The sequence below is a fragment of the Chiloscyllium punctatum genome, chromosome X, assembly GCF_047496795.1.
Source record: "Chiloscyllium punctatum isolate Juve2018m chromosome X, sChiPun1.3, whole genome shotgun sequence".
Lineage (NCBI taxonomy): Eukaryota > Metazoa > Chordata > Chondrichthyes > Orectolobiformes > Hemiscylliidae > Chiloscyllium > Chiloscyllium punctatum.
In genome coordinates, this window is record NC_092791.1 from 24810804 (window position 1) to 24837965 (window position 27162).

The 27162-nt window shown below is 42.4% G+C and overlaps 1 protein-coding gene across 3 annotated transcripts in view; it reads right to left on the minus strand.

Annotated features, from left to right (window-relative positions):
* Positions 1–5030, minus strand: part of LOC140471315 (uncharacterized) — a 61657-nt gene extending 56627 nt beyond the window's left edge. For 2 of the 3 annotated variants that reach the window (XM_072567313.1, XM_072567312.1), the window contains exons 1-2: positions 4885–5030; positions 3824–3987 (exon numbers count right to left, since the gene is read on the minus strand). The gene's annotated coding sequence lies outside the window, so the exon portion shown is untranslated. The remainder of the gene's footprint in view (positions 1–3823; positions 3988–4884) is intronic. The other variant, XM_072567314.1, reaches the window with a different exon arrangement.
* Positions 5031–27162: the final 22132 nt, after the last annotated feature.

The following is a 27162-nucleotide window of genomic DNA, read 5'->3' on the forward strand; positions in this document are numbered from 1 at the left end:
TTCTTATGCAACCCCACATTATCGAAAAATGGCGCTTTAGAAACTATGCTTAAAGTGCTGGTGTCATAATCACATTACAACCAACACAGTTCATTTTTTTTTTAAATCCCCCACACTACCGCCTAACTGCGGTAGTGCTTATTTTTCCCCAGCACCACCAACACAGTTCACACTGTAGAAACAGCATCTCCAATTTGTCAATTGTGTTACAGTAAATTTGCATTGACGAAACGCACGTTATAACAGAACAGCCTATAGCTACAAAAAGAAAACTTGTGCAGTGTTGTGGGAAAACTGCATCGAATGGAACTATTTAGATTGTTCCTACAAAAAGCCAGCACAAGTGGACCAAATGGGCTAATTTTGTGTTGTATCATTCTATGGTACTCCAGGTGTTAGAACGTATTTGTGTATAAATTCTTTCCTAAAACTTTTCTCTCATCTCCTGACCATGTTCTTGAAAGCAGTCACCTAGGTCACAGTCAGCTTCATGTTTCATCACCCACAAGATCATTCGTGAGCCCACCCATATCTTTAATGGAAAGCTAGTTAAACACGAGGAAGAAGAGACAATTATGCTTGGCAGGTTTAGATAAAGCAAGTGGGAGGAGTCCCATTGGAGCATAAACACTGACATAAATCAGTTGAACTGAATGGTCTGTTTCAGATGTGGAAATCTATGTAAATTATGCTGAGGGTATCACAATTGAGTTCAATCCTGTGAGCACTGGCATCCACACATCCTACCTAGATTTGGGTTCAATTGATTGATTCTTGAGATCAGAGATTTGTCTTGTGCTGCTAAGTTGAGTAAATTGGGTCTGTTACGTGGCGTTTAGAAGAATGTATGATGATTTCATTGAAACGTACAAGGTTGTGAAGGGTCTTGATAGAGTTGATACCAAGAGGTTATAACCTTCTGGCTGGGGAATCAGGGTGGGGGAAGCACTGTCTCAGGATAAGGTGCTAATCATTTGGGATTGAGATGAGAAGAATTTTTTTCACTCAGAGGTTTGAGAGTCTTTGAAATTCTCTACCGCAAAGGGTTGTGGATATTCCACCATTGAACATACCCAAAGCTGGGACAAAGAGCTTTTGGTCTCCTACAGAATCAAAGGATATAGGAAATAGGTAGGAAGGTACAGTTCAAGCCCATTATCAGCCTTGATAAAGTTGAATGATGGAGCAGGCTTGGTGGGCCAAATGTTCTACACCTGCTCCTAATGATTTGTTTCTAGTTTATTAGGAATCAAGAAAAGGCTTCCTTGTTCTTCACCCAGTATGTCAGCTCTTTCCTCAGAGTCAGAAGGTTATGGGTTCAAGTCCCATTCTAGGGCTTAAGCATGACAATCAAGACTGGCACTCTAATACCATCCTGATGGATGTATTGCACTGTTGGAGGTGTCATCTTTTGGGACAAAACATTAAACTGATGCCTTGTATGCCCTCTCAGGAGGGCATAGCACTATTTTGAAGAAAAGTAAGTAAATTCTCCCCAGTGCCCTGACCAATATTTATCCCATAATCAACATGAACAAAAGTATCTTATCATCACTGCTGTTTGTGGAAGCTTGCTGTATGCAAGCTGGGTGCCATGTTTCATCATTATGACAAACTACATTTCAAACCCAATCTCAAAACATAAAACTATGTTTTTGAGCATGGAGGACTTACACACATCTAGATCAATAAGCATCAATGAAACAAGTGTGACCAGAAATAGATCAAAAAAATATGGAAAAATACAGGTCCTATGATTAGGAATGTTCAAATGAGTTCTGGGATGAATATAAAAAGTCAGAAACATGTTTAAAGGTTGGTCAAATAGGGACAATGCTGTATAGGTACAAAAAAAACCTAGAAACATTTCCAATACGAATGTAGTTCAAGAAAGATTCCTAATGGATATAAAGAGGATAAAACCAAGGATAAGCAGAAAATGATGGACTTATTAATTAGACACTTCTGCTAAGTAGGGAGTAAAACATCACCCACACTTGAAAAAGTAGGATTAACAACATTGGCGTAAGATGTTTAATGGACTAAAAGGCTCAAAACAAATAAATTGTGAAGGATAGAAGGGATGTCTCAAACTCACTGAGAGGGACATAGTGTCAGACTTGCAAAGTACTGATACATTGTTGTGAAGATGTTAAAGAAAGTGGAGGTGGTTTACTAGTTGCAAGGAAGCCAGTGTGGTGAGCATTTTCAAACAGATGAGAATGGAGCCATGCAGTGATAGCTTCCCAACAATACTGCATGAAGAACTAAAGCTGTTTATTGGAAGCACATTTGAGAGTTGCTTCTATGTCAGATTATCAAGTAGCAACCAACATGGATCCAAAAAGCGATTATCTCTGACTTGAACTTATGACATGTCAAATAGACAATGGAGAGCCATAGGATATGGTGTACCATATGGGGAGGTGGTGGGTTAGTGGCAATGTTACTAGCAATCCAGAACTCCAGGCTACTGTTCTTGGGATGAGTTTGAATCAGACCACAATGAACTATGAGCTGAATAAAACTCTGGAATTAAAAGCTAGTCAATGGTAACCATGTAACTGTCAATCATTTTAAATATCCATCTGGTTCACTAGTGTCCTAGTGGGAAGGAAATGTACCATCCTTACCTGGTCTAGCCTGTGATTCTAGACCCACAGCAATGTGGTCGATGTTGAACTGTGCTCTGGTCAATTACGGATGGGCAATAAATGATGGCCTAGCCAGTGATACCGACATCCTGCAAGCAAACTAAAATAGAAAAGTACCTGGGACTCCTAAAAATAATTTGATAAAATATCTGACAAAAGTTTTCAGCTTAAAGTAGTGGGAATTCCTGGCAAAGGCTAGGAATGGACAAGGAAATTGGCTGAATGGGAGGAAGCAGCAAGTATTTAAGGGAATGTGATGTTAGGAGTGGTCAGTGGGCTGTTCTGTATTTCCCGTTGGGGTCTGTCCTAGTTCTAATTTACATTAGCAACATAAATTCAGAAAGTCAATACAGATTGCCTGAGTGTCATAGATGATTCCAAAGAATATACATGCAGAGATGAGACAATCAGGGACTTCCTAAATTTTTCAGATAAAATATATAGGGGAACAGGATGAAATTGAACATGGACAAGTACAAAGCATTTAGGAAGTAAATACAATGCAATATCAAATCATGAATATTACCAAAATGGAAAAAAAGATCCATGCATATCAGAAGATTCCACGTGATCAATGAACAAAACAAGCTACAGCATCAAAACAGAAGAACATACACCACGAGAAGTAATGTTTACACTGCATAGACTGCACTTTGAGTACTGTGTCCAGTTCTGATCATCAAAACACAAGGGAAGCACTCAAATACAGCAGGCATTGCTACAAGACAGATCCTCAGAGTCAAAGATGTAGGTTGTGAGAAAAGACAAGAGAAGCTTAAGTTTTCCCACTTCGAAAAGAGGCGACTCAAAGATGATCTCACATCAACATCCTGGGACTTACTACTGAACAGAAATTGCACTTGTACTGCCTGAGTCAGAATGACTACAAAAACAAGTGGCTCGATAATGACCATCTCCAATAAGAAACAATCTAACCACTGCCCCTTGATATTCAATGGCATTATCATTTCTGAATCCCCCACTATCAACACCCCAAGGTTACCCCTGACCAGAAACTCAACTGGAACAGCCATGCAAATGTAGTGGATGCAAGACCAGGTCAGAGGCTAGTAACTCACTACTAGAGGCAGCAAGTAAATAACGTCCTGACTCCCCAAAACCATGTACAAGGCACAAGTCTGGGGTATGATGGAATACTCTCTACTTGCCTGGACGAGTGCAGCTCCAACAACACTCAAGAAACTTGATACCATCAGGACAAAGCAGCCTACTTGATTGACGCCCCATCCATCCACTAATGCACTCTAGCAGGAATGTGTATCATCAGCAAGCCTCCTGTGGCAGCACTTTCCAAGCTTGTGACCGCCACCACCTAGAAGGACAAGAACAGCAGATGCATGATAACACAACCACCTGTGAATTCCCCTCCAAGACACACCCTATGCCAACTTGGAAATATATCGCCGTTCTTTCAGTATCCCTGGGTCAAAATCTCAGAACTCCCGCCTGAACAGCACTGTGGGTCTACATACACCCTGAGGACTGCAGCTCATCACCACCTTCTCAAACATGTTTAGGAATGGACAAAGCCTGGCCCTACCAGCAATGCCCATACCCCATGAAGAAATCATTTTTTAAAATGGCTAAATTAGTGAGATGTCAGAATTAATGAAATTTGTCTTCATAAGAAGAATAGCAAATATGTGGAATAGCATTCCTGGTAGCAATGTAAAATCAAAAACTTTGAAGTAATAGTTGAACATTAGGCAAGTCTGAGGAGACTGTGATGTCTTTTTAAATACATTAGCAAAACTGGACCAATAACCTTTATCTTTTAATTATTTTATGATCTTGAGATTTGTATGTCAGTCAAATGATTCAATTGACCCATTTCCCTGAAAGAACTAAGCTTTAACATACAATTTTTAAAAATCACAGCAAGTGTTGTAGTATTTGTTGTACAGAGAGAATTTGAGTTATTTGTGAGTGAAAGACATAGCACCCAAGCTAAAATTGGAACAAACTCACAGCTCTATTTTGCCGATTTCAGATTTACACTCTCAGTTTGCATGTGTACAACGCATATTTGACGGATTAGGAGGTAACAAAATGATAAGAAGTTATCTAAAAGGTTGCACCAATATGATAATAATCTACAAGTTAATTATGAACTATTGGAGAAAGATTGATTGTTCAGGAGCTAACCCTTTTTTTTCTCCAAGTTTGCTGGCAAACTGAGGACAACGAGTTAACAAAGCTGCAAACCTACCACGCACAGTAAAATGCAGACGAAATCGTGATTAGGAACCAGTTGTGATCTAGAAGTGTCACGCGAGCCGCCAGAGATTGTTCACGTGACACTTCGGTTTTCTGATCGCACTTCTTTCACTGTTTGGCGGGAAAATTGGCAGGTTTCTCAATGGTCCAGGTTTTCCGATAACTCAAACAAACTACCTCTCAGGAATGACTGAGAACAAACCCTGGTAAGCAGTACACCACCTCAATTCTATAGCAGAAAAGTGCCTTAACCGACAAATCCATGGTCAAAATGGGAAGAAAGCTAAATGGCGCGAGAACAGGGTAGATTGCAGGGTGAACAAAGAGAAACTGCGCTGGCAGAATCTGGCTTTTAAAAAAAACAGAAGTGTGGTCCTCCAACTTTTAAGAGTACTATACTGTGGTAAATAAAAGGGTCATTTGGCCCACCGAGTCTATGGGTCGATAGTGTGGCGCTGAAAAAGCACACCATTCAAGGATCAGGAATGAGGCTTGCGAGCTGAGGGGCTGAGAAATAAATGGGATAGGGGTGGGGCTGGAAGGGGGAAGATAGCTGAGAGTGCAGTAGGTGGATGGAGGTGGGCGTAAAGGTGATAGGTCAGAGATGGGAGTGGAGCGGATAGATGGGAAGGAAGATGGATAGGTAGGACAGGTCATGTGGACAGTGCTGAGCTGGAAGGTTGGAACTGAGGTAAGGTGTGGGAAGGGGAAATGAGGAAACTGGTGAAGTCCACATTGATGCCCTGGGTTGGAGGGTCCCGAGCAGAAGATGAGGCGTTCTTCCTCCGGCGTCGGGTGGTGAGGGAGCGGTAGTAGAGGAGGCCCAGGACCTCCATGTCCTCGGCAGAGTGGGAAGGGGAGTTGAAGTGTTCAGCCACAGGGTGGTGGGGTTGGTTGGTGCAGGTGTCCCAGAAATGTTCCCTAAAGCACTCTGCTAGAAAGCGTCCAGTCTCCCCAATGTAGAGGAGCAACAGATACAGTAAATGATGTGTGACAGTGCAGGTGAAACTTTGATGGTTGTGGAAGGCTCCTTTGGGGCCTTGGATGGAGGTAAGGGGGGAGATGTGGTCGCAGGTTTTGCAATTCCTGTGGTGGCAGGGGGAGGAGGGTGGGGAGGCGTGGACCTGATGAGGTAGTCGTGGACCTGATGAGGTAGTCGTGGAGGGAATGGTCTTTACGGAAAGCGGATAGGAGTGGGGAGGGAAATAGATCTCTGGTGGTGGAGTCTGTTTGTAGGTGGCAGACATGGCGGAGAATTATGCGATGTACTTACAGGTTGGTGGAGTGGGAGTTGAGGACGGGGGGTTCTGTCCTTGTTGCGGTTGGAGGGGTGGGGTTCGAGGGCGGTAGTGTGGAAAGTTGATGAGATGCGCTGGAGGGATCATCAACCATATGGGAAGGGAAATTGCAGTCTTTAAAGAAGGAGGCCGTCTGGTGTGTTCTGTGTTGAAAGTGGACCTCCTGGGAGCAGATGCGGTATAGGTGGAGGAATTGAGAATAAGGGATAGCATTTTTACAGGAAGCAGGGTGGGAGGAGGTGTGGGAGTCGGGGGGTTTGTAGAAGATGTCAGTGTCGGTCACCATTGATCGTGATGGAGAGGTCCAGGAAGGGGAGGGAGGTGTCTGAAATGGTCCAGGTGAATTTAAGGTCGGGGTGGAATGTGTTGGTGAAGTTGATGAACTGCTCAACCTCCTCCTGGGAGCACAAGATGGCGCCTATGCAGTCATCAATGTAGCAGAGGAAAAGGTGGAGAATTGTACCGGTGTAACTATGGAAGACAGACAATTCCACATAGCCGACAAAGAGACAGACATAGCTGGGGCCCATGCGGGTGCCCATGGCTACCCCTTTCATCTGGAGGAAGTGGGAAGATTCAAAGAGAAATTATTGAGGGTGAGGACCAGTTCAACCAAATGAATTAGTGTCAGTGGAAGGGTGCTTGTAGGGATGTTAGGAGAGGAAGGAACGGAGGGCTTGGAGACCCTGGTCATGGCGGATGGAGGTGTATAGGGACTGGATGTCCATGGTGAAGATGAGGTGTTGGGGCCAGGGAAACAAAAGTCTTGGTGGAGGGCTTGGGTAGGCCTGCGCCCACACCTCCCCCTCACCTCCGTCCAAGGCTCCAAAGGAGCCTTCCACACCCATCAAAGTTTCACCTGCACTTCCACATGTCATTTACTGTATCCGTTGCTCCCGATGCGGTCTCCTCTATATTGTGGAGACAGGATGCCTACTCTCAGAGCACTTCAGAGAAATCTCTGGGACACCTGCAGAAACCAACCCCACCGTTCCGCAGCTGAACACTTCAACTCCCCTCTCACTCCGCCAAGGACATGCAGGTCCTGGGCCGCCTCCATCACCACTCCCTAACCACCCGAAGCCTGGAGGAAGAACGCCTCATCTTTTGCCTCGGGACCCTCCAACCCCATGCTATCAATGTGGACTTCACCAGTTTCCTTATTTCCTCTCCCCCACCTTATCCCAGTTCCAACCTTCCAGCTCAGCACTACCCTTATGATCTGGCCTACCTATCCATCTTCCTTCCCACCTATTCGCTTCACCCTCCTCTCCAACCTATCGCCTTTACCTCCACCTCCATCTACCTATTGCACTCTCAGCTACCTTCCCCACCCCTCTCCCATTTATCTCTCAGTCCCCTTGGTCCACAAGCCTCATTCCCGATGAAGGGCGTATGCTTGAAATGTCAATTTTCCTGTTTCTCGGATGCTGCCTGACCTTCCGTGCTTTTCCAGCTCCACACTCTCGACTCTATTCTCCAGCATCTGCAGTACTCACTTTTGCCACCAAGCCTATGCCATTCTTTCAAAGTGCTTCTGTGCTCTTTTTGAGTGAGATTCCTTTATGATTAAATTAGATTAGATTAGATTAGATTAGATTACTTACAGTGCGGAAATAGGCCCTTCGGCCCAACAAGTCCACACCGACCCTCCGAAGATCAACCCACCCAGACCCATTCCCCTACACCTAACACTACGGGCAATTTAGCATGGCCAATTCACCTAACCTGCACATTTTTAGACTATGGGAGGAAACTAGAGCACCCGGAGGAAACCCATGCAGACACTGGGCGAATGTGCAAACTCCACACAGATAATTGCCTGAGGCGGGAATTGAACCGGTGTCTCTGGCGCTGTGAGGTAGCAGTGCCGCCCACATTTCCTTACTATTCCCTCCAAGTAGGAAACTAATGCACCTAAAATGCATGGAGATGGAGTTGAAATTCATTCCAGTAATTACTATCACTGTTTCATTTACGGTCTGCTACTCTGCTGAATTTGCCTCAAACCCTCAGCTCCGCTCCATGCTGTTGGGGCCATTGTGCTGTATCTGGACTAGACATGAAGTTGAGTCAATGGTAAATATTTCAGATTTGTTTCAATGCGGATTTTGCACTCCAATGATGTGTTAAATACAACACTGTCATTTTAGCCACGTTTTCGTCTTCACACCTGGGTAGTCTAGTGGAATGGATTGCACTGGACAGTTACAGTATTGAAATTGTTAATATGAAACATTCCCAGGCCAGAGTGAAAATGTAATCCTTTCTCTTTTCTCCCAACAACATGCCTCATTTTCGAAGCATGAAGAGTGAATGAGAGATTGTCATTCAGAAGTGATGTAAGATCATGTGATTTGGAGAAAATGATTCTCGTTAGTAGCCTGGTGGCAGAAGTAAAATCTTGATAGGTACGGTCTGTCCAACTAAAAAGGTCATGTTAAATCCTACATCAGTGGAGTCTTGCAATATTTATCAACATCTCTCCTGTTGAGGTGAGAGTGACAGCCCTTGATGCAAAAGGCATCAAGGAGCCATGTGGTATTAATGGGTATCAAGGGCAAACTCTCTGCTGATTGGAGGTTTACCTGGCACATAGGAAGATGGTTGTGGCTGTTGGAGGTCAGAGAGCCATTCAGCATAGAAACAGACCCTTCAGTCCAACTAGTCACTATTGACCATAGTCTCAAAATAAACTAGTCCCACCTGCCTGCGTTTGGTCCATATCCCTCCTTCATGTACGTATCAATATGTCTTCTAAGCATTGTAACTGTACGTGTATCCAGCACTTTCTCTGGCAGCTCATTCCATACACTAACCACTCTCTGTTTTAAAAAAAAGTTGCCCCTCTGTCCTTTTAAATTTTTCTCCTCTCGCCTTAAAAATATGCCCCCTCATTTTGAACTCCTCCACCTTGGGGAAAAGACCTTTGCTATTCACCTTATCTATGTTCCTCGTGATTTTATAAACCTGTATAAGGTCACCCCATAACCTCCTACTCTCCACTGAAAAATGTCCCAGCCTATTTTTATAACTCAAACCCTCCACTCCTGACAACATCCTGGATAATCTTTTCTGAACCCTTTCCACTTTAATAATATTCTTCTTATAACAGGACGACCAGAACTGCAGACAGTACTCCAGAAGAGGCCTTACCAATGTCCTGTACAACCTCAACATGACATCCCAACTCTTTTGCTCAGAGCAATGAGCAATGAAGGCAAGTGTGCCAAATGCCATCTTAACCACCCTGTCTACCTCATCTCGGCTCCAGAACATCTCCACAGGAGTTCTACAGGATACTGTACTTAGCCCAACCATCTTCAATTGCTCCATTAGTGACCTTCTCACCGTTATAAGGTCAGAAGTCACCTTGTGTCTTTCACTGCGTCTCACACATGCACACAACATGGGTGCTGGGGGATATATAAGCACTACCACATTTAGGTGTTAGTGTGGGGGGGAAGAAAAAAGAACAGGAGTGTTTAAAAAAAAGGTCAGAAGTGGTATGTTCACCGATGATTGCACAATGTCCAGTACAATTCGCAACTCCTCAGATACTGAAACAGTACATATCCAAACGCAACTAGATCTGGGACAATATCCAGGCTTGTGCTGAAAAGTGGCAAGTAACATTCATACCACACAAATGGGAGGTGATGACTATCTTCAATAAGAGACAATCTAATCATCACCCCTTTGACATTCAATGGCGTTACCATCACTGAATTCCCCACTATCAACATCCTGAATGTTACCATTGACAGAATCTGAACTGGACTAGCCACATAAACACAGTGGCCACAACAGCAGGTCAGAATCCTACACTGTAACTCACCTCCTGACTCCCCAATGCTTGTCTGTCAAGGCACAAGTTAGGAGTGTGATGAAATACTGGTTACTTGTCTGGATGGGGGCAGCTCCAACAACACTCAAGAAGCTTGTCACAATCCAGAACATAGCAGCCCACTTGATTGGCACCACATCCACAAACATTCAGTCCCTCCACCAGCAATGCACAGTTGCAACAATGTGAACCATCTGCGAGATGCACTGCAGAAATTCACCAAGCCTCCTTAGACAGCACCTTACAAACACAGAACTGCTTCCATCTGGAAGGACAAGATCAGCAGATCCATGGGAACACCACTACCTTAAAGTTCCCCTCCAAGCCACTCACCATCCCGACTTAGAAATACAAGGCTGGTACAATTGCAACACTTAAAAGGCATTTGGATGGGTATATGAATAGGAAGGGTTTGGAGGGAAATGGGCCAGGTGCTGGCAGGTGGGGCTAGATTGGATTGGGATATCTGGTCGGCCTGGACGGGTTGGACCATGCTGTTTCCATGCTGTACATCTCTATGACATCACTATTCCTTCAGCATCACTGGGTCAAATTCCTGGAACTCCTTTCCATCTAGTATTGTGACCAGTTCTGAGCATGACACTTTAGGAAGGATGCAAAGGCATTGAAGAGAGAGCAGTAAAAGAATTCCTCTTCCATGGAACCACTTACATGGGTAAGCTTCGCAAGGTCAACAAGGAGATCACATCCAGAGTGAGAGAAAGCGTGGGAATTAAGTGCAGAGGGTAAGAGATGCTCTTTGCTTGTTTTTTGGCTCATCGGTAATAAGGTTTTTTTTAAAATAGGATAATTTGAAGCTCAGGATCAGGGGTCCAGCACAAAAGAGTGAGATCACAGGTAAATCAAGTTCATTGGTTGGTGATAGCTACTAATTTGATTATATATTTTTCGGTTACTTTCAGCTTAAAGGTAAATAGGGGAAATACTTACAGGTTACAAATTGAAAGACCAGGACTTTTTTAAAAAATCAAGTTAGGGACTAAGTAATTAAGATAGAGGTGCTGGGCCAGGCAATGTGTTATAACTGTATGACGTGGGAGCTAGTAGACTCCACTGTGGTTTATGGTGACCACATCTGTGATAAGTGTTGGTTGCTTGAACTCTGGAGGTGATGAATTTGAGTCTGAACTTCAAATACTGTGTCACATCAGGGAGGGGGAGAGTTACCTGGATGCTTTGGTTCAGGAGGCAGTCACACCCCTTACATTAACTACCGCGAATTTGATCAGAGTCAGGACGATGTGAATATGAGCAATCCAGGTGGAAGGATGCAGGAGGTAGTGCTAAAAGAGCCTCAGCCCTCGAGCCTGTCTAACAGATTTGAGATTCTTGCTCTCTGTGTGGATGAGAATGGAGGCCAAAGGGAGGATGAGCAATCTGACCATAGCACAATGGTACAGGAAGCCATTCAAGAGGGGGGAGAAAAGAGAAATATAGTTGTAATTGGGGATAGTATGGTCATGGTAGTAGGTACTGTTCTCTGGTCGGGATCAAGAGTCCTAAAGGCTGTGTTGCCTGCCTGGAGCCTGGGTTCAGGATTCCTCATCTGGGCTGCAGAGGAACTTGGAGTGGGAGGGGGAAGAGTTATTGTGGCCCATGTAGATACTAGTAATGTGGGTAGAAAGAAGAAAAAGGTTCTGCTGAGAGAATATGAGCAGCTAAGGGCTAAATTGAAAAGCAGAACCAAAAAAGGTAATAATCTCTGGATTATTACCTGAGCCATGAGCAGATTAGCACAGGGTCAACAAGATTATACAGATAAATGCATGGCACAAAGATTGATGCCATTTGGCCCATCACATCCACACTGAGTCTCCAAACAGCATCTCACCCACACCCACCCTCCTATCCCATCCCTGTAACCCTGCATTTCCTGTGGCCAATACACCTAGCCTGCATATCCCTGGACACTACGGGGCAATTTAGCATGGTCAGTCCATTTAACCTGCACATCTTTGGACTGTGGGAAGAAACTAGAGCAACCAGAGAAAACCCATGCGGACACAGAATGTGAAAAAGTGATATGTTAAAAGTTTGGGTGAGGAATTCAGGACACTGATTTAAACAAATGTTAATAAAATTCCTGTTTCAGCTAATAGTCAATCTTTCCCTTTCAAAAACTGATTAATCTTTGTGCAGTTTCAGTATTTTTGCATTCGTCCCAGTTTTCCATGTTTATTTTGGACTTAAATATACTGTACTTGCATGCCCAAATTAAATTGTATGGGGACACTACAGGACAAAAGTGCACAAATAGCTACTAATAATGAAAAACTCACTGAATCTGATGTATCAGCATCATGTTCCATCTACTGCAAATCGCACTGGGGACTGGAAGTTATTCAGCATTGGTGCAAGTTATGCAAAAAATGAAAATCCCCTGTGCCCCACCATAATAGATGGCTGCTGCATGAAGGGCCAAACCCACTCCAGAATCATCAACATTTAATGGCATTTAGTAAAACATTTATGTATTTTCAGACAAATTTTGTTGGCCTATGTCTGTTCAGAGTTGAAAACTAGCAAAAGTAACAATTTATTTTGTGAAATAAAATACAGGGGTACAAATTAAAACCAGTTAAAACTAGTTATTGAGGTCTAACTGCGCGGTTTGGTTCCAGCACATGCTTCAAGTCAAGGGACATGTTCCTGAATTTCATATTTGTGCTGTGGTTTTGCAGCTGGCTGTGACAGATGATCTCACTGCATGGCAAATCGGTACAGCTTGCTAATTTCTGTCACAAGTTGACCAGTGGTTCAGTCTTTTATTAAGGAACAGTTTTTGAGGAGCAGAAAGATTAATTTCTGACCTTATCAGCCATCTGAATGTTTAAGAGGTGGTTTTAACATAGTAGAAAACATGTTTAATTTTCTATGGTGCTGACATTCAAAATGTTGTTGCAGCACTTCCCTTTTTGTTCCTTCATGGTGTTATGGACCAGACCAAACCCTCAAAATATATTAAGATGACCCTAAATATATCTTATTTTAAAAGAAAGTGCCAGGTGTTGCATGCTGGGTGCAAATTAATTGGTCAAACTACCAAATATGAAGCAATAAAGTACTTTATTCATACACTATAGTTAAATATACAAAAGAAAGAAATTTGAATAATTAACTCTATTGGAAAACTTAACAGAATTATGGATTATTTAATTATTAAACAGTAACTTGTTTAATGTAGTAACATCCCATAAACACATCCTTGGCAAAGGCAAATTCAGTAAAATACATTGTCTCACGGGCAATTCTCCAGTCGAGGAGTAAAAAATATCAAGACAAAATTCAGAGAGAGATAGAGAATAGCAGGGAGAGATATAGTGAAGCTTCCAAACCCAGCTTCAAGACCCCAGCAGAAACTGACACTGAAAAACTAAAACTGAAAATCCTGGCTCTGGGGGAGTTTGATCCCACCCTTTCAGGCTACTTCTTTTGTTCCAACTTTAAAGAAAAACCCAAGGTCTCATAAGCTGTTTACTTTATCGAATTCAGATAGACAGTTTGATACATCAGTCTTAAAACCTCTCTTCAAAAAAAAACCAGGACAAAACACACCTCTTAAAGCCATAGTATCATGTCACCGTTAAGGCTAGCCTTTATTGCACATTTGAATTTTCCTCAAGGGTGACTGCAGTCCACATAGGGTAGGGACACATTTTTACTGTAGTGGTTCAATACAATGGAATGACTTACTAGGGCAGTGGAGAGACAGCTAAGTGTTAATGACATTGCTTTGTGGCTCGAGTCACATGTAGGCCAGACCAGGTAAAGACAGTAGATTTCCTCCCCAGAAAGGCATTAGTGATCCAGATTAGTTTTTAACAACAATCTGGTACAAGCTTTTTTTTGTCTTGGTTAATTAATTGAATTCAAATTCGCTAGTTGCCATGATAGGATTTGAAGTTGTGTCTCAAGTTCAGGTATCTGGATTACTCATCCAATCACATTACCATTATTTTACCCTGCCCTTGATCCAAGAGTCATGCCAATGCACTGTCTGAGCTTGTGTGATGATGATACTTTAAAGTACAGCTTTAGAAAGCAGAGGTCAATAAATAGATCAGATACGAAGCATAGCAAAATAAGAAAGGCCTGCTCTCCACCTGAAGTGATGTTATAGCTGAGTTTGGATAGTTTTAAATTTGTGACTTCAAATACATGGAAACAATGCCATCTGCAAGCGCCCCTCCAAACTAAGTCCATCCTGACTTGAAAATAAATTGTTGTTTCTTCACTGTCACTGGATCAAATCTCCCTATTAACACTGTGGATGTATCTACACCACATAGCCTGCAGCCGTTCAGGAAGACAATTCACTACCACCGTCTTAAGGGGAAGTTAGGGACAGACAACAAATACTTGCATAGCTAGAGATGCCCACATCCCATGAATGAATCAAAACATGTTGTTTGGATCAATGTGAAAATGGCTATAATTGTACTAGCTTCACACCTGTCCTGACCATGGGTCAGAAAGTCAAAGTACAGTGTGAATATTTTTAGTCTTTTAATTCTAAAATGTGTTGTTTTTAAAGAGGACTGCTACAGAGACAAAAACTGCAGGTGTAAAAATCTTCTGTTTGAGACTAATGGGATGTGACAAAGGTGTCAAAGAAACTTCAAACAGACTGGACTGTCATCTCTTGTGACTACAGATGTAATGAGGGTCTAACGACTTGCTGTTGAATAGCAAGCCAACCTCTGTGGATTATTCCTAAACAACATACACAATTTGTATTTTTCTCTTTGAAAAATACACAAACATCAGGGTTAAAAAGCCAGTTTCAACTCTACTGGAGTGAACTAGTGGGACTGAATGTTGTCATGTGTACCAGGCTAGATTCAAGTGTTAACCTGCTGTGAAAGTTACAGTTGGTTAACTTTACCCAAGTCACCGCTGTGTTGCAGATAAAGACCCTTTCACTTCCAATACTTTAAACTGATTTGAACAGGATTCAGGATAAAGGAACTTGAATCAGCCTACAAAGCCAAGAATCTCAAAAATGTTTTGTTCAACTGCCAATGCTATTGGTAACATCCACTGCAGTGGTTGCAATGTTCAACTATTAGCTGTGCACAAACAATTGAGACCAATCAACATTTTTTTAAACACTTACCTTTCTTTATTGGCCTCTTCTTTGTAATCCATGTGTATGTGCATTGCAATACCAATTCTTCTCACATTTAGTAATTAATTAACTCTATTTTCCTTTGTTAATTCATTCATGGGATGTGAGTGTCACTGGCTGGACAAACATTTATTGCTCATTCCTAATTGCCCAGAGAACAGTTAAGAGTCACCCACATTGCTGTGGATCTGTAGTTGCCTGTACGCTGGACTTCTTTCCCTAGAGGACATTAGCAAGCCAGATGGATTTTTTTCCTGATAATTGACAATGATTTCATTGTCATCATTAGACTCTTAATTCCAATATTGAATTCAGATTCCACTATCTGCCATGGTGAGATTGAAACCAGAACATTATCTGGGTCTCTGGGTTAATAGTTCAGCGATAATACCACTAGGCCATAACCTAGCCCCAAAATTGGCTTCATTTAAAACAAGTTCATTTGAGTCTGGAAGAAAGGTATCCACAAGGAAGTGGATCCTTTTGGAATTAACCTTACTGTAACCAAGTTGGGAGAGGTGAGTGACTGAAGAAGGGGTGCCTCACCCAGGAGTTTTATAGTTTGGGGTATGCTGTCCAAAAGTGTAACAAATTGGGGAACCTCGTCCAGGGTCTGGTGGTAATGCAGCAAATCAGCTAAGTTATTTACACATTGTAATCTCCAATTCCAAGATGGTATGGTGCTGACTGAAATAACTGAAAACACGGTCTCCTTGAACGTGGATACTAATAAGATGCTTTGTCTGAAAAATTGAATAACTCACTGGTAGCATGAGGGGAGGAAGCAAGCTTGGAGCTAGGATGAAAGCCACAACATTTGAGCTTTAGGCGACATGCAATACTCACTGGTAAAAGTTGAAACTTGGTCCCTTTTCCAACAATGGCATTCTTCTCCTTTTTAAACACACAAAAAGAAAATCTATCTCCCATTCAGTTAATTACTGTCCTTGGTTTTTCTCTCTCCCCCCCCCTTCCAAATGCAGTTCCTGATGCTGAGGTCAGGTGGCCTTTGACCTTTACAACCTTATCCAGTGGTCATTCATCATTGGGCATTAACTGAGAGCCAAGCCCAATCCTATCCTCAGTTGAAACACTGCACTTCTGCCTTTCTCACATTGCAAACAGGAACATAAAGCTGGAACCAAATCTTCCCTATTCAACTTTCCAGCTTTCCCCTCTCTAACCAGGACACCTGAGGTATAACAACAAGCACTACATCAGCTGAAATCAAGACAGGCAGAAGACTGGGTTTGGGACCTTTTTACCTGTGAGACTTAGGAGCATATCATCCTGAGTATGTTTACCCTTTGAGACAATGCTTCCATTCATGTTCGAATATATTCTGCAACATGTTCAAATAACACCTACTTTAAAAGTCCTAAACTAAGACTTAATTGACAGTGCACTTTCATAATTGAATTCCAATTGTTAAGTCAATTGAAGATGTCACACATGGGCTAAAATACACAGGCAAATGACAAAAATTGACTAGAGTTTCAATTAAAATTTCCAAAAAACAATAAAGGGTGACTCACCTTTGAGAGAGTTGCCCTTTGAGGAGTGATAAAGTGGAATGAGCCTATATTCTCTGGATCTCATGAAAACTTAAAGTGAAGGAAGCTTTGTGAGTTCAAGAATGAGACATTGTTCTCCACCTGGCTGGGGAATCTAGACCACGAGGGCACAGTCTCAGGATAACAGGATGGTGATTCTGGACTGGGATGAGAAATTTCTTCACTTAGAGAGTTATGAAAGTCATTCAAATTCTCAGAACTACAGGATTGTGGCTGTATAGTCATATTCAATAAATGTTTTCTTTCTCAGGGAATCAAGGAATATTCAGACAGGCAAGGAAAGTGGAGTTGAAGAAGAAGATCAGCTATGATCTTATTAAATGGCAGAGCAGGCTTGAAGGGCTGAATGGCTTCCCCCTACTCCAGTTTTTATGTTATTGTGCAGTTATAACAGTTCCTTTATGAGATTAAGCAGTGGAAGAGGTTTAAGATGAACTTCAAGAGAACCATGCACTCTGGTGAAGGGAGAAATTAAAATAAAACACAGATTTCCACAACAAATATTGGCCACTGTAAGCAACTGGAAAGCATCCAATGTGAAACTTGTTATTAATTTGTAGATGCAGGGATAAACATTAATTTTTGCTGGGAACGAATTGAGGAACATTGTGTATAAAATCGATTCTCTTCTGTCATCTGCAGCTTTCTTTTAATTTAACTACTTCTTGGATATAGCTGTACTGGAAAAGCATTCAAAAAGTCATTTGCTATTTGGAAAGTAAAATTGTTTTGAACTCCTCTCAATTAATCTTTGTCGTTCTTCAATAATGTTATTGGAGCTTTGTTCATAAGAAAATAATCTTAACTTTCCCCACATAGGTTAGATAAAAATCACACAACAACAGGTAATAATCCAACAGGTTTATTTGGAAGCACTAGCTTTCAAACCGCTGCTCCTTCATCAGGAAGCTGTCCCAAAGGTGAAGGACTAGTGGCATTATTACTAGCTTGATAATCCAGTAGGCCCCAGCAAGTGCTCTGGGGATGTGGGATTACGTCCCAACACTGGAATTAAAAGATAGCTTTAAAAAAACCATTGGAACTACCCATTTGCTTCACTAATATCCCTTAAGGGAAGGAATTCTGCCATCTTTACAGATTGGTTGCATGTGCCTTCAGAGCAACACCACAAAGTTGTCTTAAAGTTCCAGTTGAAATCATAAAGCCTCTCCTCTGACGTCATGACATGTTTTGGAGCAATTTACCTCGAACTGTCTTCAGATCAGTTTTGGAGCAATTTGCTTCTAACTGACCTGAATATCTGTTTCAGAACAATTTGCCTCTAACTGACCTCAGAATGTATTTCAGAGCCATTTGTCTCTGACTGACCTCAGGATGTGTTTTGGAGCAATTTGTCTTTAGCTGACCTCAGATCTATTTCAGAGCAATTTACCTCTAATTGACATCAGACAGACACAGCAATTCAGCCCATAGCCTTCTGGGTGTCCACAGTTTTAGTTTAGCAGATTAACTTATCTTGCTGTATTAAACCTTACCTGAGAACAATAGATTATCCATCTTACCACAAATAAAGTCACGAGAGGTTTGCTTGAGTTAAAAGAAAAACAGCTTGTCGTAACACTACAACTGGTGGCATGGAGTAGGATTTAAACCCACAACCTTCTAATGGCAGCAATCACTTAGCCATGGTGCCATTCCTTTATTGCTGACTTCTGGAAGCATTTGTTCAAACAGGTCTCTGAATGTTTCATTTGTAACAGAAAAATTGTAGAATGATCCAGCATAGACAAAGACCATTCAGTCCATCCATTCCTGTCAGACCAAAGAGGATAGTAAGTCCAAGAGGGGAAGAATTCTAATTTCTCAGCTCATGCTTTCTTAAGAGGTATTTCCTCATTTTTCTGGCATGTTCCAGGTGTAGGACTCAGGCAGCAACTGCAAAGGCGCACTGGGGAAAAGAATCTGACTAAGGCCTTTTAGCCAAAGTGCACCATGGGGCTAGTAATTGAGTGAAACCCTTGGAATTGTGTAGTTGATATATAAAAACTTATCAATACAAATTGTCATTGTATTAACATACAGTATTGGAAGAAACTGATGTTATTTGCATCTTATGTCCAAGTCAACTTTGAGTGACCATGCAATGTACATTTATAAATTTTGAGCGAAGTATATTTTTGGGAGGAAAAAAAATCATAATTTTTCTACTAAGTGGGCAGGGGTGGGGAGGTGCTTAAATTTCAGGGAGTTTCAGCCACAGGAATTTATATTCTGGTAAACATTCAACCCACAGAATTCAGTGTAAGAGATCAGCCTACCCTTGTGGTTATGTGTCTTTTTTTTATATTGATTCACAGGATGAGGGTTCTCTGGCTGGGCCAGCATTTAATGCCTGTCCTTAATTGCCCAGAAGGCAGTTAAGGGTAAACCACATTGCTGTGGGTCTGGAGTCACATGTAGTCCAGACCAGGTAAGGATGCAGTTTCCTTCCATAAAGGACATTAGTGAACCAGATGGATTTTTCCAACAATTGGCAACGGATTGACGGTTATTATTAGAATTTGAATTCTAGATTTGTATTGAATTCAAACTCCACCCATCTGCCGTGGCAGGATTCGAACCTGGATCCCCAGAACATTACCTGGGTCTCTGGATTAACATTCCTGAAGAAGGGCTTATGCTGAAACGTCGATTCTCCTGTTCCTTTGATGCTGCCTGATCTGCTGTGCTTTTCCAGCAACACATTTTTAATCTCTGGATTGACAGTCCAGCAATAATACCATGAGGCCATCACAATAACAGCTCTTTGTGTTAGTTGACCTATAGCTGCCCTACATGTGCAATATTTCTCAGATTAGCTAGAACGCACTTAAGGCTGCACCAAGCTGTTACTCAGCCAGGGCAATTGTAGACTATCAATTGACCTCAGAGGTTCAGAGGTTTAGAAGGAGGGGAAGAACAAAAGTGATGTAGCTTTTTATGGCTTATCTGGTCAGCCCCTCCCCCACGCTGGTGGGAAGTACAACTCTGTGTCTATCAAGTGTAAATGCAATCAGACTGAGCAATTATAATTGCAATATTTTTCCCCAGCTTAAAGTACACTACAGCCAGTGAAGTACTTTTAAATTTACTATTATAGTGTAGAAACCACAGCAGTAATCTATGCACGGGAAGCTCCCACAAACAGCTATGATGTTAGCATTGCTGCCAAGGACCAGGTTCAATTCCACACTCGGGCGACTATCTGTATGGAGTGAGCACATTCTCCCTGTGTCTGCGTGGGTTTCCTCCCAGAGTCTAAAGATGTGCACGTTAGGTGGATTGGCCATGTTAAATTATCCATAGTGTTCAGGGATGTGTCGGTTGGGTGTGTTGGCCATTGGAGTTGCAGGGCTACAGGGAAAAGGTAGGAGGATGGGTCTGGGTGGGATGCTGTTCGGAGGGTCGATGTGGACTCATTCAGCTGAATGGCCTGTTTCCATACTGTAAGAATTCAATGGATAAGGTGAGGTAGGTCAGCCACAGTCATATTGAATAGTATGTAAGCAAGGGACTCAATAGCCTACTCATTTTCCTCGCACTTCTTTTCAAACATTATGACGAGTAGAATGTTCTATGAAAGATGCAGTGGTTCCTGAAGTATTAACTTGTTTCCATTCTAATTCTGCTTTTCAAAATACCTGCCCTCTCTCTCAATGGAGAGGTCAAACTGGTGAACTGTACCCAAGAATTGACCATGTATTGGACAAGTTTGCTGTGGTGGTAGGGATGGTGTACAGTAGTTGGTCTCATCGCTCGCCTATGAGCTGCATCCCAGCAGATGGCAGCACTTCCAGCAGACGAGGCAAAACCCATTTTGAAAGAGTAATGAGTGGCTGGCCCAGGTCATTTGCTTGCTTCTTCTGAATAATTCACTCTACGCCCCTTTTGCAGACGGAAACTATTCCGGTTCCAGAAGATGAAGGTTTGGCAGCTTGACCAAGCATAGAGCAATGAGCAAATATTCCGCAGCATCTGTCACTTAACCACTGAGGGGAAAAGGGTGCATTGGAAAACTGTTACTCTATTTTGACCGGGCTGACAGGCAAGAGGAGAAGGAGAGCCAAGATGACGGAGTATAAAAAGCTGTAATTTGGACCACATATTTATCAAGTATGAAAATGAATTACCTTTAAAGTACAAACTAACAATTGCTACATCTCAGTTCAATAAGTCTACAGGGCTCTGTCTGGCAGACTATTTGGACATCACTTAAGGTCAGAAGATGCTTGTGGTTACTGTGGCCTGAATAGTTCTGATCTCAGCTTTAAAATCCTTATTATTGTGCAAGATGTGTTCGTTAAAAGCTCTACACAACACAAGAAAAATACAGATGTCAATGGGTTCATTAACACTGCGTCAATTCCTTTCTTGCGTCCTTTCCCTGAGCATTGCTCTTTAAACATGGCACCTGACAATTTTCAGAGTCATTTGCTTCTAACGTGTGCACCATGGGTCTAAAAACTCTACCCAAGAGCACTGCTGGCTACAATTTACTTTCATTAGATCAGTCAAGTGGAGTGACCCTAACAGCAGGAGTGTTGAAAAGAATCCCATGAATAGGAGCTAGCTGTGGCAGCTCATTAATAGTGAAGCTAAAGTTACTAAGTAACCCACCTATGTAAGGCAATGACCACCCCAATGTACTCCATTGCCCTATACTAAATGTATTTGTGTGCTTTCTAAAAATGCTGTAGAGGAAATACTGAGAGAACTGTTCCTTAATAGCTTCTAAATCAGGCTCATCAAACTATTCAAAAGCCTGAATGCTGTGAATACTCAGCTTAAGTCAGAGAATAATGCAAAACAAAAACAAAAACAAATAACTGCAGATGCAGGAAATCTGAAATGTAAACAGAAATAGCTGGAAAAGTTTAGAGAAGCTCTTCTATTCTGAAGAAAGGTCACTGGACCTGAAACTTTGACTCTGCTCTCTCTGCACAGATGCTGCCAGACCTGCTGAGTTTCTCCAGCTTTTTTTGTGTTTTTTTTGTAATAATTTAATGTAATGTTATCACCTAACATCCTTTAACTAAATGGACAGCCAAGGAACAGGAGGCAGTCATTTAGCCCAGGCCTGTTTCACTGTTCCGGGAGATTGTGGCCGATCTGCAACCTGACTCCACAAACTCATCTTCATCCCATGTCTATTCATACATTTAGTCAGCAAAAATCTCAGGTTTAAAACCGACAATTGATCCAGCATCAATTGCTATTTGTGTAAGAGTTCCAAACTGCAACCACTTTTGATTAGAGTGTGGAAATGTTTCCTAATTCCACTTCTGATAGGTCTGGCTCTAAGTTTTAAAGACTCTGACCCCTTGTCCCAGACTTCCGAACCAGCAGGAACAGTTGATTTGCATTTACAAAGAACCAAGGCTCCAATAATTACTCTGGACATGAGACTGAGATGTGAAGCAGACAGACAAACATTGTTCTGAATATTGCCTCCTGCTTGACAAAGCAGGTATGGCCATAGCCCCACACTGCATCAAAGTCCTGCCATTGGATGATGCCAAACTCCTAGAATATGCTCCCAATGATTGAAGCTTCTGAATCCAGTGCAATTCTGGAATCTGACCTTTCAGGTTAAATACACATAGGAAGGACAGCTTCTTGCATGAGGTTCAGGAGGACTTACCTAAGGAATCACCTATTTCTATCTGGAGGCACTAAGTGACACAGTAGCTCAGTGGTCAGCACTGCTGCCTCACAATGCCAGGGACTCAGGTTTGATTCCACCCTCGGATGACTGTGATGGGAGTTTGCACGTTCTCCCTGTGTCTTCATGGGTTTCCTCCCACAGTCCAAAGATGCGCAGTTTAGGTGGATTGGCCATGTTAAATTGCCAATAATGTCCAGGGATGTGTAGGCTAGGTGGATTAGCCATAGGAGATGCAGAGTCACAGGAATAGAGTAGGAGTGTGGTTCTGGGTGGGATGCTCTTCGGAGGGTTGGTGTGGAATCGACGAGTCGAGAGTGTGGTGCTGGAAAAGCACAGCAGGTCAGGCAGCATCCAAGGAGCAGGAGAGTCGACGTTTTGGACATAAGCCCTTCAGGCCTCACTTTCTGCTAGTGGACTCGATGAGCCAAATGACCTGCTACCACATGTAGGGATTCTGTGTGTTGTGCCACACCTCTTGGTAGAACTTGAACCTGGACCTTCTAGCTCAGAGGTAGGGATACTACCACGGTGGCATAAAGCCTCTCCTGAGGAATCAGATCCCAGGAAGAGATCATCAGAACAGAGATCATCCTCAAGGGCCTGTTTTCATTCATTTAAGTCAAGACCTGTAGCCTAATTCAAAAGTCTACTTCTCAATAGAAGAGCAATAATCTGCAAAAAATATATACTTTTTAGTAATTTTATTATTTACAAAATTAATCCTTCTGCTTTACACAATTAGCAATAAAAACACATCCACAAATCTGGCAATGACTGTAGTTCTCATTCTACCACTATATGGCAATAGAAATCAATTCTTTGCTGCTTGTGGCTGAACAGTGCAACACCGCCATCTGTTGGAACTCTTACAACATTAAACCCTTTCCGACAACTTATTCGGGAGCCTAAGTGCTTTCAATCACCTCCTCCTCCCAACCAGAAAAATGCCTCCAGGATGGCGACTACCTCAAATGCTGTCTTTTTAAAAAATCCCTACAGTATGGAAACAGGCCCTTCGGCCCAACAAGTCCACACCAACCCTCCGCCCCTACATTTTGCCCCTGACTAATGCACCTAACGCTATGGGCAATTTAGCATGGCCAATTCACCTCACCTACACATCTTTGGACTGTGGGAGGAAATCAGAGCACCCAGAGGAAACCCACGCAGACACAGGGAGAACATGCAAACACCACACAGACAGTCATCTGAGGGTGGAATCAAACCCAAGTCCCTGGCACTATGAGGCAGCAGTGCTAACTACTAAATTACTGTGCCACCCCTTCTGTCTGCAAGATTGGAGCTGTTCTCCTCGGAGTGGAAAAAGAAATGTCAGAAATGTTCAAAACCATGAAAGGTTTGTCACCACCTGATGAAGGAGCAGTGGTCTGAACGTTAGTGCTTCCAAATAAACCTGTTGGACTATAACCTGGTGTTGTGTGATTTTTAACTATGAAAGGTTTGGATAGTGTAAATGAGGAGAAACTGTTTCCAGTCCCAGAAGGATCAATAGCCAGAGAACACAGATTGAAGTCAGTTGGCAAAAGTTGCAGAGGGGAACATGGACTAAAGCCTTTTTTTTGAAACACAATATTTTGTGATCTGGAATGCACTGAGTGAAAGGAAAAAAAATTCAATGGGAGACTCAAAAGGAACGAAATACACACAGGTACTTGAAGACTTATGATGCAAGAACAGAATAGGACTAATTGTATAGCTCCACCAAAGAGCCTGCACAGCAAGCTGAATGGCTTTTTGTGCTTTATTACACTATGTGAATGCTGTTCAATAAAATCAACGTCATTGAATTTAAATTTTAGCACTAATTATGTCAGCAACAACTTGTTACAGCTAATTCTAACTAGACGGCCCAGTCCTGTCTCCATCATTCTTTTGAGTAAAATTATTTTTAAGAAGCTACATTCTGTTGAATTGCATATCCCATTCCCCCTTCTTGTCGAGTTATCCTGACTCTTTTAACAACACTTGCATACAGATGGCCCCTTTCATTACCTCAGGATATTCCAAAGTGCTTCGACTGCTTATAAATTGCCAGTTCTAGGTTAGAATATGAAATGATTGCTTTCCAATGTTTTCTAATCTTTCAGCCCCAGGAATTCTATTACCATCTGATTGGTGATGTCAACAAATGGACACTACGAGATATTTTGGGGAGAAAATTATTGTTATATGAAATTATCTTTACATGTATGAGTAGTTCAGAAACTTTTCCCCGTGACTCTAATTTGATGCTTAAAATATGTCATGACCTTTGATGTGAAAACTGTGAGGGCAGAAGTGTGTGAGAACTGAGGTCTATCTGTGAGAATGGGAATGTAGTTGTTCAGTGGTTAGCACTGCTGCCTCACAGCACCAGGCACCCAGGTTCGATTTCAGCCTCGGGCGACTGTCTGTTTAGAGTTTGCACATTCCACGTGTCTGCGTGAGTTTCCTCTGGGTGCTCCAATTTCCTCCCACAATCCAAAGATGTGCAGGTCAGGTGAATTGTCCATGCTAAATTGCCCATGGTGTATTAGTGCATTAGAAGGGCCTGTTTCCATTATGTAGGGAATCTAATCTAATCAAACTCACTCAAAGCTCCAGGGTGCTGCCTTGGAGTCTGAAACCCCAAACCATTAGCTCACAACCTCTCATGGAGCTGGCCACACTCTCACCCCCCCCCCCCCCCCCCCCCCCCCCCCCCCCACTGACCACCACTTTTGGAGTAGTTCAGTGGAGTACAAAGTTTGTAGGATGGAGTGTCAACTACACACAACCAAGTTAAAGAAACGAATGGTCACTGAGAGGGTGCTAGAAAGCAGTGGGATCCTCATATTCCCTTCATGTTCATGTGTACAGTTCCCAACAATAGTCAATGGATAGTTACCCGGATCTAGAATGATTTGTCACCTGCCTAGTTCAAAGAGAGTACATCAATTGTACAGTCTTTACTGCAACCCTGATTCAGGGTGTGATGATGGTGCTCCTTTAATAAGATTATGTTGTTCTTGGTTTTTTTTATTCAAGAGGTCATAAAAGACACAGACTCCGAAAAGTCTAAGTTTGAAGGGTTTTAAGGGCCAATTTGATTCCATGCTACACCTGCTTAAAACATCGAGCAAAGGGTCTGCGCTACTTTCTTGAAATGTTTCGAGGGGGTCTGGCCTGGTCCATAACAGATTGAGAGCTCCTTGCAGGATTTGTTCTGTAGTTCCAAATTGGGATTCGGGTTGTTGGACTCGAAGGCAGCTAAGTGGTTTGTTCCGGGTGTTGAATTCAGTTGGTTTAAACAGTGCTTGGGATAACAGTGGCTCTTTCAGTCACCAAGAGTTTTCTGAGGGTGGAAGAAGTGACTTTGGGGGTTTTACAAAAAGTGATTAAGGCCAAGCTGCTGGAATTAGCAGACAAGCTGGAGCTGCCTCCTTCTGTGAGGAAAGGAGAGATCATTACCACAATAGCTCAGCATTTAAATTTGCTGGAAGCACCATTAGAGATGGCTAAAATTCAATTGAAAATGAAGCAGCTTGGGTAACAGGCAAAAGACAAGGAAAGGGCAACACAAGTGAAACAGTTTGAATTATGATTAAAAGCAGAGGACGGAGAAAAAGAATGAATTGCTTTAGCAGAACAAAGAGAGAAGAGAGAGGAAAGGAAGAAAGAGAGGGAGTTTGAACTTCAGAAATTGGCACTTCGACAAGAGTTCAAAAATTCACTTTCTGAAGTAGTGAGAACTCATGTGGAAGAGCAGAGAGTTAAAATGGCAAGACTGGCAGCTGAAATGGCTGATGGTTATGAGTTGGTCCATAAATCAAAGTTTGGCTTCCAAAATCAATTTCAGTCTGTGAGGGATAGAAATTGGGGAAAAGAGAAATCCTCACGTGGAAAGGGAAAGGTAGATCTCGGTGAAGATCATGAGAATAACTTACCACAGGGTAAAAAGGAAACCCTTGAAGGGGAAAGAGAAGTTAAAAAGCTCCGGTGTTTTCACAGCAATGAAGTCGGCCACATGAAATCACAGTGTTGGTGGATCAGGAAAAACCCAAGAAGCCAGATATAGGAAACAGGATAAGCCAGTGAATTTTGTTGGAGTGGTAACAGAAAGCACAGTGTAGGCTAGAAAGCTGCACCAGAACGTATGACCTGGTCAGGGAGTTGGTTAAGGAGGAAGTGCCGGATCTTCTTAAACCATACACTATACCTGCAAAGGTACAGTTTGCTCACATAGGCCAGGAACAGCAGGTAAAGAGGTTACAATATTAAGAAATACAGGATCCTCTCAATCTGTGATGTTGAAAGATGAGACAATATGTCCCTCTGAAGGACTATTTCCAGAAAGAGTGATAGTAATGGGAATTCATGGTGAGACAAGAAGCGCTCAGTTATGTAGAGTGAGGTTAGAGTGTCCAGGGAAGAGTGGAAAAGTCATGGTAGAAGTACTGGACGAACTCTCAGCTCAGCTCCAGGAATACAATTTGTCCTTGTTAATGATATAGCTGGTTCACAGGTAGGAGTGCTGCCTATTGTGTTGAAAACTCAGGCAAATGAAGTATTACAGGAAGAATATCCTGGGATTTTTCCTGACTGTGTGGTAATGAGGTCACAAAGTCACCAGTTGAAACAGGAGAAATCAAAGAGTACAGATAAGAAAGTTGAAGTGACATTAGCAGAGACCCTGTCTGATCAGGTGGTTGACACAACCAGGAGCAGATAGATGACAAAGCAGAAATCTTTAACTAA